Raw genomic sequence first — 12,498 nt, forward strand, 5'->3', positions numbered from 1 at the left:
CATGCACCCAAAAATATTATACCATTGCTGAAAATAGTTTAAAATTTAAAAATGTACCTGAGGGAGCTTTGGAAAAGCGGCACTGGTGTTACATACAGTATAAGACATTATACACAAAAAATAGGAGGAAAAATGGAATTGGTAGGTTTCTTTTGGATTGTAATGGTACTCACGTTTGTGCACAACACTCTTGAAAAGAAAAGTAGTTATTTTTTTATAATTAAATTACATATTTTTTAGGCCATGTCATGTGACCTGTACAACCTTAGTGATCTACTGGTAGATCGCGATCTACCTTTTGGGCAGCCCTGCTTTAGCCCATCTCCGACGTCGAGAATCATGGGGCTAGAGCATTCGAAGCAGAGTTCTGTAATTAAAATCAGTGGTGTTTGAAGAACGTGCAGCTATGGGAATCAAACAGAATGGCATCACGCAGCACATTCCGTTCACAGGAATTAATTGACATTTGATCAAATCATCACATTTCGCCCCCCCCCAAAAAAAAGTATATATTTTTTTCGGCATAGGTAGTTAGATATGCCGATATGATGACCACAGATGTGCTCTAAAAGTGTGAAAAGCAAATAATTTTCATTTTACTAGACCTTTACATTAAACTGGATGGTCAGTATGGAGTTGCTAAAAGCAGAATGTGATCTCTCTTCCTTGCTTCTGTCTTGCTTTAAAGGTCTGCAGCATAGTAGTTATCTCTTGGTTGACATTACAGTATGGGACAAGATACATGTTTTATGTTTAATAAATATATTATTAACCTGCCTTTCAAGAAAAGGTCAGGCACAGCTTCCACAGGTCTTAATATAATAATATAATAAATTAATCATTTACATTTGGGGGATATCTTTCACAATAATGAATAAAACATGTTCTAGACATTCTAATGATCACAAAAAAACATATATTAGAATTATTTTACCTACTTTTATTAGGGTAAAGGTCAAAAGTCTTAGGTAAAAAACAATCTAAATTGCACAGAGTCCAGACATTTTTTATTTGTGTGAATTTCAGCCTCTGTGGGGGGTATTTATATGCAAATATCATGACCAATGGCATTGAAATTGCATTGTAATGAACATCACTGATGACGTTTAGGTGAAAAAAGAACAGAAAAAAATAATAATAATTTAGTAATTCATTAAAATAAAATTGTTTCTAAAAAGCAACGCTGGGTCTTAGAGGGTTAATTGGTAATAAGACCTGGCCTCATCAGTGATCTTTTAATTGTGTCCTCTCACACGTCTCAATATCTGCCATTGACAATGAAAGGGGAATTCAGGTCATAGTCCGCTAAATCTTGTCTTGACATTCATTTTGTATTCATCCTTATAGGACCCCAAATCACACCTTGGAAAGCATAAGTGTCTATTTTGTTTTTTGACTGGGGGGTCATATTTTGACAGGAGGAATAATTGCCTGTCATAATTTTTGTATTAGGATGTAGATATTCATTCATCAGCCAACACTCCCCACTGACAGGTAGTCAAAACCCACAATTCAACATTTTGGTTTTAAAGGAGAAATTTCCACCAAATATAACGTAAATTAAACGTCAAAACATTAAACGCCATTGACAATGAAGGGACATTTTACATCATATGTAGACGAGCAAATCGGCTAACCAATCACATGGGAGCTCTTGGCCAATAAGGGACCACCATTCTTGATGATGTACGATAATGTACGATGATCACACGGGTGTCATTCTTTTGTTACCGTTTTGAAATGTATTTTTGTAAAAAAAATAAAAATAAGACTGCCATGCCCAAAATGTACTAAAAATAAATAATCTATACTCAGTAAAACAGACTTTAGTTACAACTACTTTTTTCCCCCTCTACACGGAAAATAGCCAATATACAATTGCTCACCACGCATCGTTGTGAGCCTGTAGAATGTAGATCGATCTGCTTCTCCCCTTAACAAGCAGGCTGTAGCCTGTAGTTGAAGTTAAAGCGATCCTTCAGGGAGGGACATTTTCATTGTGTAAAGACGGGACTTCCCAGCAGGACGACAGCCGTGGGTGACAGTGACAGGGATGAAGTGACAAGTGGCTAAATTTGGAATTTGGGAGAAAGTGAAATAATATGCTAAAGAATGAAGCTGCTCACTGCTGTAACGTACAACTATGTGCACTCACTGTTTCAATGCATGACCGAAACATTGCATACATGTTTTTAGTATAAATGTTTGCAAGTGCCTATTTTGCACATTTAGCCTAATCATTATATCCACTGCTGATAGACTTGACTAATAATAATTAATTGAATTGCATTTGTATAGTGCTTTTCCAAGTGCTTTACAATGGTTCATTCATTCATTCATACATTGGGAGCGTCCTCACTTCCCACATTCACACACCAATGGTGGCAAGCTCACACCGACCAGCTCATTGGAGGCAATGTGGGGTTAGTGTCTTACTTCGACATGTGGACAGGAGGAGCCGGGATTCGAACCGCCGACCCAGGGATCATTGGACGACCTGCTCTACCTCCTGAGCCACAGCCACCCTATAGTACCCGAACCCATGTAACCACTGTTGAAGGCTGGATGTGGCATGTGGCTGTGGGTGACATACAGTAGCCTACCTCAGTCTCACATTCACTATGGGTGAACATGAAAAACATGTGCTTAGCAGCGTCATGCTCATGGTTCTGCTAATGTCATTACAGCCCTTGTAAATGTTACACCAAACACTACACAAAGTTCTGTCACGCAACAAAAGCTATTATGAAACAAAATGCCTTGTTTCACAGCACAACAAACTTCAAAAACTTTTCCTCAATAATTTCCTCTTTTCTTCAAGGTTTAGGATTTTAAATTTTAATGGGTGCCTAGTTGGCATTAAAGTGAGTCAATTAGCGCCACAGTGAGACTGCTAACGAGCATGCTATTGTCATGGACCATTAAGTGCCAACGTGACCCAGTGGGTTTATCTAAAACCACCCATGAGGGCTCTTCTCCTACAGGGCTGCCTTAATAACTGTGTGGCACCATGCCACTATCATGATACGTTTTGGATAAACCTTGTACAAAACGTACTGTACTGTATGTCCAAACTGTTACTTTTCAGGATCCAACGCTTAATACATTTCATTGATTCAATATTTATAAAACCCAAAAGTACTTACTCCTAACCACTTTCACTTACAATTGTTTTCAAAAACAGCAGAAAAAGCTTCCCGTTTCCCCCCAAGGCTTTGATCGATCGGCCTACAAATGAAAGTCAAATTCATGAAATACAAAATAGTGTGAGAGAGAGAGAGAGAGAGAGAGAGAGAGAGAGAGAGAGAGAGAGAGAGAGAGAGAGAGAGAGAGAGAGAGAGAGATAGAGATAGAGATAGAGAGAGAGAGAGGGAGCAATCCCAAGTTCAATGTACCAATTCCTCTCTGTTACCGTACTTCCTTTGAGGCCCTGAGTTTAAAATAAAATTACCTGACCAACTAGCAGCTGGGGAACAAGAGTTACAGTAGGTTACACTGTACAAAGATGTATTGTACCCTGTCTATATGGTTTCTGTGTCTGCGAGCTTGATATGTTTCTATGTCAGGAAAATAATCAGTTGTGTAAAGTAACGAAGCACATCTACTCAACTACTGTACTTAATGCAAGGTTGTGACACTTACTTTACTTGATTATGCACATTTTACGCCACTACATCTCAGAAGCAAATAGTTAACTTTCTACTCAGCTGCCATTAAAATATGACAACAGTTACTAGTTAAGCTCTTTGCACATCGGTGTCTTAGCAATGTGACGCAAATAAAACCCCCAAAATGCAAAATATTCGGCTGGCAAATTTGGACACGTCTGCCTATATAGCATCTAGCGACACATTATCCATATCAAAGTCCATAGCAGGAGGTGTTTCGTGGTGGGAGTTGTTTCACGCCACGGGAGAACAATGGTGTCTACTATACTGTACATCCTCAAGTGATGATGAAAACACGGATGTGGAAGCTTGCATTGACTTTATAATTATAAAGCGTTGACTTGACTTTGACTGTACTTTTTAGATTATTAAGACAAAACATACATTAACCATGTAAAGTTGCCAGAACGGCCAAGGCTAGAGATGCAATGTTTTGGGGTTTTTATTGTTGGGCTTAACAGCTTCCACCAACAGTTTTAGGGCAGTATAAATAGTGATGGCCTTAAATAACAAATCAAAATGTGACTTTACAAAAACATTGAAAATGAAAACTGCTACTTGACAGCAAACGAAACTAAAGAAAACCACCTAGGAAGGAAGACACTGTTTAACAGGCGACACCAGGTCCCTTACACAAGGGCCCTATAGCTGGCAGCTCTCTCCTCTCCCCTATAGGTGCTTACAGCTTGTTGCTCCAAGCCCAACTGATTCACTGCCCCTGCAGCCTCCCTCTTATAGGGAGCGGATACTACCATATGGCATGACATTAATTAACAATCAATAAACCCAGCTATACGTCCCCATAGCCTTGTCTGACCTAACCTTCAAATGATGTACAACATAACATAAACTACATATTCAAAAGATACAGGTACTGACTGTAGGTGTATTGCTATTAAATACAGACAACACAACACAACCCTCCTCCTCTATAATACTTGGCACCCTCTAATCTAGTAGAGAGGCGTGCACCGCGCTGAGCACATGTGAGGTGAGGTGACCGATCAAGACACGGAAAACGTCAAACATTAAAATGCATTGGGAAATACCAGGATAAACACAGTCCATGAACCGACACTTTCACACAATGTTAGTCAAATCAGAGCTACTGTGTAGTAGAAGTGTATACACTGTCCTCAATCAGTATGTACGTGTATAGAGCCCCCTACCAGGGTCCAGGAAATGATTCCCTGTTCATTTTCCTCATAGACATTTCAAAAAAGTGTTTATTTAAAGACCTTTTAAGCCTCATACAAAGCCAACTCGAGTTGTGACAAATCATGACAACAGCACAATATTTCGGGCCAAACAAATAATTAGAAAGAAGAAGAAAACAGCAGGTTACACTTTTTTGTTGTTTTTCTTTTCCAAAATGTTGTCGTCATGATTTGTCACAACTCGAGTTGGCTTTGTCCGCGGCGTAAACGTCTTTAAATAAATACTTTTTGAAAAGCCTATATGGGGAAAATTAACAGGGAATTCACTTCTGGGTCTCACGTCGTCATGAAAGGGGCTCTATAGGGCATGCACAGACTGCCCTGTGACAAACAGACTTATAAGCCCCATTTTATACATGGCTATTCAAAAATAGCAGATTTACAAGCTTGAGTTTGTCTCTACTATGTCCGACAATTTTGGAAAGATTTGTATTGCTTTTACTCACAGAGTATATTTTGATGCCAATACTTTTTTTTCCCTTTTACTTAAAATTGGCTCCACCACTACTGTAAATAAGTCTGTTTGTTTGGCTATGCTGTCAAAGTCAGTGAACCACAGTCTTCACAAAACCTAGGAGCTTTGATGTGACAAAGACGAGCCGTGTTAAATATTTAACTAGTTGTGTGACTGCATGCGACTCTCCGTCACACTCAAAGGAATGCACATTAAAGGATGTTCCTCTGAAGACCTTTGGTGGTGCATGTCAAACCTCCAGGTGCACCTGAGTATTTCTAAGAACAACAGGGAATTCATAAAGCAGATGGCTGTGCTCAGGGTTTGAATCGCTGTGTGTGTGTGTGTGTGTGTGTGTGTGTGTGTGTGTGTGTGTGTGTGTGTGTGTGTGTGTGTGTGTGTGTTTGTGTTTTGGACATAATTATGTCCAAAACTGTTACTTTTCAGGATTCAACTCTAAAATAATAATAAAAAAACACCAGATCGACAAGCTCAGACGCCTCAAGCTTGTAGATCAGGGATGTCAAACTCAAATACACAGTGGGCCAAAATAAAGAAATTGGTGCAAGTCGAGGGCCGGACTGTGTTTCAACACACGGGCACCGCGGTCATGAGGACGTCCTGTTCTATGATCCTCACCAAGCACTGCTTTCATAGTAAAATGAGAACGTAAATCAAATCAGTTGCATTCATTTCTTATCATAGTCTTAGGTAATATTCTTTCATTACAGCCACACTGTCTCCACACAGAAGACACACAGAAGTTTGCCGACTTCAAAACCCTCGTTTTCAGAGTCCACCTTCATTTAGCCCTTTTTGGGGAGAGGGGTAGCTGAAAGTTGACTAGAAGCGATATACTTTCACTGATGATCAATAGTTAAGAGTAGACGCATGCTTGCGCTTGCGGGCCCTCGATATGTGCCAATGCAGGACTTGGCACATATTGGTGTTATGGTGGTCAGTGCAATATAAGAGGGCCAGTTCTAATACTAATTTAATATCATCCCGCGGGCCAAAGATAATTCATTCACGGGCCTGATTTGGCCCCCGGGCCTTGAGTTTGAGATCTACGACTTTTGATATTGTTGTGTGACGCTAGTAGTATGATGAAAAACATAACACAACATGCATAACAAAGTTAAAATAAGGTGATAAGAGGTTTCTGCCTGACAGCAACGATAGGGTACAAAAATGCTCCTGATGCACTTAAGTCTATATACTTTGTGGTGCGATGAATAGCATCGGACAAGGCCACACCGTCTGGCAACGTGAAGTGTCCAGAAGTCCAGGTGTCCCTTGGAAGTTGTCACAAACAACCATACATTATCAGTGCTTTGTATTAGTTCCTTTACTTTGCACAGTTGCTAATTTTTATCCGCAGTCCTCACAGGAAACACAAAACGGAAAAACAAACAGTCAAAACAGTGGACTACAATACAATTAGGCCTATGACGTGGCTGTCGGGCTGAGATCTCCTACACAGTATGTCCATGTTTTGGGGTTTTTTCCCCTACTTTAACATAAAGCATCACACAAAAATATAAAGAGTAGCACATCTGCAAGCTTGTTCTGGCCGCATTTCGACCTTGCAGATCTGCTACTTTTGCTGTTTTTTTTATTTAATCAAAACATCAGTGATTTTATTAAAATTGGTTATCGGTTATTATCAAATAGGACTATCATGCTTTTTTTAACCAGCAAAAAAAAGAAAAACTGGTTTTAAGAATAGAACGCGTCCTCTGAACCCTGACTGGCTCACTGCACCACCAACAACAGATGAGCCCTGCCAACCAGAGCAAAACTGTGTGTGTGTGTGTGTGTGTGTGTGTGTGTGTGTGTGTGTGTGTGTGTGTGTGAGTGTACTTACTCATGCAGAATGTTCAATGCATTGCTCAAAAAGGGAAAAGGGTTTATTCCTCACCCAACCTTCAAGTCAGGAGGCCTCAGCATCAGGTTCCCTTTTATCCAAAAGCTCTGAACGGATTCTCAGAAATGTTCCTTGACCAAACTTTCCTTCTTCAGATCTCAAAGTTTTCCGGTCTCACTACTCTGTGATTCATCAATTTCTCATTCTGGTTTAGTATTGGCCTTAAAAGAGACTTTGACAAACCACCACCAATCATTTCCTGTACTTTTATAAATGTTCCTGGTACCTCACTTCCTGGAACTATACAAGGAAGCTTTGAGAAGGAAAGGAATGGTCACGTGACTGGGCTGCGCCATGACACTTTCATGGACAGGTAGTTTGGCTCCCATGAACGTGTCATGGCGCAGCCCTGTCACGTGACCATGTCCTTTCCATCTCAAAGCTTCCTTGGAACAATATTGCTAACATGCTTTTTCCCCACGGCTCCCCCTATGAGCAAACCTTGTCAACAGAAAATGACAATATCTAACTCACTAACAAAACATTTTGTTCCGTACACTACATTTAGGAGATTAAATATTCAACCACATGTTAACCAATATATTCCCAATATATCACCCAATTTCATTTTCTTCAGGACAGGAAATACATTTCGTCACACATTTATGTGGCAGTGTCACAATGTGTTTGTCACTTCAATGTTGCAGCTGAAAAAAGGTGTTAATGTATGTTTTTAATTCATGTTTTGAATTCATAATTATAATGAATTATTAGGATTAGGATTCATATAAACTGCTAAGTGAGATAACCAAACCTGTCAAACATTTGACTGAATCAATGAATACATTTATTTGGCGATAACAGGAAAGAGCACATCGGCACTTCCATGACAACAACACACACAATAGCGTATCATCAAGGATAAAAAAACACAATAAAGTCCTATAATGTCCTATTAAATGTCTTTCTTGTCTCCTTTGTTGAAAAATTATATATATGAAAATACTCCCCCAAGTACCTCAAAATGACACTTCTTATGTACATGAGTACATGTATCAAATTACTTCCCACCTCTGTGTGCATGGAGCTCTTTAATCACCAGATGGCAGCCCGCAGGCGCGGCTCCCCGTTGTGAGCTGTCTGACTCCGAGCTGAATGTTCAGCCTCAAGGCGAGCTCAACGCCTCCCCCCCTCTCCTCCTCCTCCTCCTCCTCCTCCTCCTCCCTCAAAATGCAGCGCCCACCACCATCTAAAAGCCTGATTTGTACAGAAAATAGCAGATCTACAAGCCCACAATGTGTCACACTGTGACACGCTGTGGGCTTGTATATCTGCTATTTATGAGGCAGGCATGACAGGGATCATGGGACAGGAGCACTGTAAAAATCCTCAGGGTTAATATAACTCTTCTGAGACTGCCCAAATGGAAGTCCATTTGTGTAGCCTCAGACTCACAGTCTATAAACTGCAATCCAGATCGTATCTATACCATACAGATGAACAAGTTATAATCTAACAAAGATTTACTAGTTATATTGTATTAACATACAGATTGGGATTGCTTAAAATAGTCGATTGCAGTTTATCTGTGAGTCTGAGCTTATCTGTGAGTCTTATCTGTGAGTCTGCATGTACTAACAGTCCGACATGCAACAGTTCGACAACATGCGTGGCCGTTTGAGAATCACCCGTGGCTCCCGACATGCGTGGCCGGTTAAGACACATGCGTGGCCGATTAAAGTGCTTTACAGAGTCGAACGTAATCAACGAAGGGCGAGAGAAATTTCTCGTTTCAGTCCGTGCATTACGTTGTCCGTTAGTCTGGTAACGACCCCCAATCCAACGCAAACAGCGTTCCACACAACAGCTCTAAGGTAGGCTATAATAATGACATAGTCAAATGTTGAAAATTAGTGGAATTCCCCTTTAAGACTCACTCATGGCTCCCGACATGCATTGCTAGTTAAAACCTTTTACAGTCTATGGTTAAAACTCACCCGTGGCTTCGTGGTTAGGGTTAGGGGTGTCGGACTAATGTGTGTCGGACCAACCCGATCTCACAGAATTGCGTAAATATACACGGAAATTTCGTACATATACACGCCTAGTAAACTAGACTAGGCTTTTGCAGGAAACAAATAGGGACGCTGTACGGTTCATGTGGTTAAATGATCATCTTCCTCCTGGGTGGAGCTGTTCGAGTGCTTGTTTAATAGCATCCCTCCCTCCCTAGGGCGTCGGCCTCTTCTTTGGGTGTCTTACCTGCGCAGGTAAGATTCTATTAAACAAGCGCTCCCCCTCACATCTTGTTTTACGGCACGTTGCAAAAATCAAAATGGCGGCTCAATATTGTCACTCTTGGAATATTTTGGACAGAAAGTAGCTCATAACATCTCTACGGCGACACCAGATTGAAAGAGGATAATTCAAGCTTGGACTGCAGCTGCAAAGTTGGTGAGTTTAACGTCATTTAAGACCAAAAAACATGCATAGGAAGTTGATGGAGGTTATTGCAACTCTGGATTCAGCCAATTGTAAAAAAATCTAGAGTTGCAAATTGCGGCTAAACACACCGGTGGTCACTGGGAAGTGCATGGGAAAGAGGTGTGTACAGTAGGCTACTTCTGGAAAGTCACCTAAAAGACAGACACTTATTTCGCTTTGTCCTTGTTGTCCTTTGGCGTGCGTGCGTGTACGTGTGTGCAGTGTGCACAGAATTGATGATTGATCCAAGGCCAACAAGTGGGTGAAGAACGCGGAGAAGGTCTGCACATCGTCAAGCTGAGTGATGCCGACTTTGTACGCATGCACCCTAGAGAGAGAGAGAGAGAGAGAGAGAGAGAGAGTGTTGGGTTAATGGAAGAGAATTAAAAAAGGCAAAACGTATGCTCTATTGCACTGGCCAGCTAAAAGTGGCTTCTAAAACTGTTTCAACATTATGAGATTTGTGATCAGTTTATTTGGCCACAAGTGGCGTCCATTGTTTAATCAAAGTCTACAATACATCCAGATAGGCTATTTACAAACCAAAATGAAGGTACCCGTGAGTAGCATGCCTATTGACTAGGGACTATATGCAAGGCAGAGGCGTCCACCCCCTGAGTCCAAGTTAGGCTAGATCGCATACCCATAGATACAAAAAAAATCACACCTGTGTGAACCGAGTGGTGCAACTCCCCCTCCTCCCCTCTCTCTCTCTCTCTCTCTCTCTCTCTCTCTCTCTCTCATTATATGATCCTCATAGATACGTGAACATCACATACTTGTCACATACTATAGGTGTACACAGACATTGCTGGTTGTAGGAGTGGTTGCACCACTCAAAAATATAGATGCCTCAATGGCCACTGCAGTTCGGTGTCAAGCGGAATCTTGAAGGCACGCCTCTGATTGGACTACCGAACGTCCCCTTCCATTCTTCCATTTTTCTTCCGCTATATGCTTCGCAAAGGAATCTCGGGAGAGCTTGCCAATGCAATCGCCTCCCGTTGACTCCATGTTGTAATTGTATGTGTATTTATTTATTCAGCACAGTATAAAAACAATACAGTGAACATACAAATATAAGAAGGGTAAAGTGCTAGGCTGAGGCAAAAAGCCCAAGGGGCTTATATATACACGAGGCCTCTACCTATGTTAAACACAATGAAACATTGTACAAGAAATATAGAATATCCAGAATACATGATTGCAGTATAGGCTGTATAAAAAACAAAACAAGAAACAAAACAAAAAACATGATTAGAATACTTGGTTATATGATTAGAGAAAAGAAGAGATTAAGAAAAGGAATATAATTAAGTGATCTGGTCAATTAAGTGGGTTGTAAACTTTTTCTACCCTAAGTAGAATTACTGTAGATGAGATTGCTGTATAGCTGGTATGTATAGCAGTATGCCTTCCGTTGAGATATGACGCCCCAGAACCGGAAGAGGCGTCTACCTTTATATGTCTAACAGTCACCGGGAGATGGCACAGGAACTTGGGCGAAAATAATATAAACTACTAAAAATACATACATACGTGTGTGTGTGTGTGGGTGGGTGGGTGGGGAAGGCACGCAGATCCCCAGCACAACTCAACTTGTTGCAGTTCTCGCTGGTGCCTGTAGGGGTCTCTCTTCACCAGGAACTGCTTGTTCACATTATCACTCCTTTGTTCTCTGTTCTGCAGGGGATGAATTATGATCTGTCTTTCATTTTCTTCAAGTAAACAGAATATTATGGGGTCAAGATTTTGCCGCAATCCTTTCTTATCAATTCTCCTGCACCTTCTAAATAACAAATAGAATTCAGAAAATCGCACAAAAGCCCAGGAGAAACACACGCCTTTATCCCCACTTGCCCATTATCAGTCATACAGGCTCATGATATCTGTGTGTGGGCAGAACGATGCTATCGCTTTGGAGCTTGTTCATTTGTCCGTCTGCTGTTATAAAACGACGTCCCTCTAGACCTTTTAGTATTTTTGCCTTGAGGACGTGTCCATTCCCCCGCCAACGCTGGGTCGACTTGACCTTTTGACCTCTGCATTACAGCGGCTCCTTTGTAGGAAAAACCCTCTCACTCTTCACAGGAGTTCCGACACAAACAAGTGGCTTTGGGGAGGGAGGAGAAAGCTACTTTCAACTTGGCTCAGGACTTCTGAAGGAGTGAGGGAAGAGAGGGAAGGGGAGAGATGGAGAGATACGGTTCCATCAAAAACAATATACCTCTAACTCGGGTCTGTTTGGCAGATTGCAAAACAAACATTCAGACAGTAGCCTGTCCCTGCAGACTACAACATACAGAAGAGTTTGTGGTAGGAAGAAGTGCTTACTTTTTTCACTTAAGTATACTAAACTTTTTTCTTTACTAGTTTGGTAACAATTAGTGCACTATTGCAATTGATTATTAAATAATCAATTTAATTGATTATTAAATAATCAATTGCGGCTTGTGGTAGAGGAATCTCCATCGCAATGATGGTGTCCCACGAATGTTCAAAATGTATGTATGGAGTACTGCAGATGCATAAGGACACAACATGTCGCAGTGCGACACATTGTGACCTTACAGATCTGCACGTTATCGGCGTGCGACGCCGGCACGCAACAGAGTACTACTCAGGCTTAAGTGTACTGCCTGACTAGCTTCAGTGATTAGCAGTAATCACCTTCCTCCACGTGCGCTGTACTCATACTGTATGTGAAGGTTTCTGGAGTGTCTGTCTCTTGTGGGAGCTCATTGTTGAAGCTCCAATCACGGCGAGTTGAAAGAGAGGGAGAGGTCAGCTCTAATCCCTCTTGCTCAT

Source organism: Protomyctophum bolini (assembly GCF_963924005.1).
Source record: "Protomyctophum bolini genome assembly, chromosome: 16".
Classification (NCBI taxonomy): Eukaryota; Metazoa; Chordata; class Actinopteri; order Myctophiformes; family Myctophidae; genus Protomyctophum; species Protomyctophum bolini.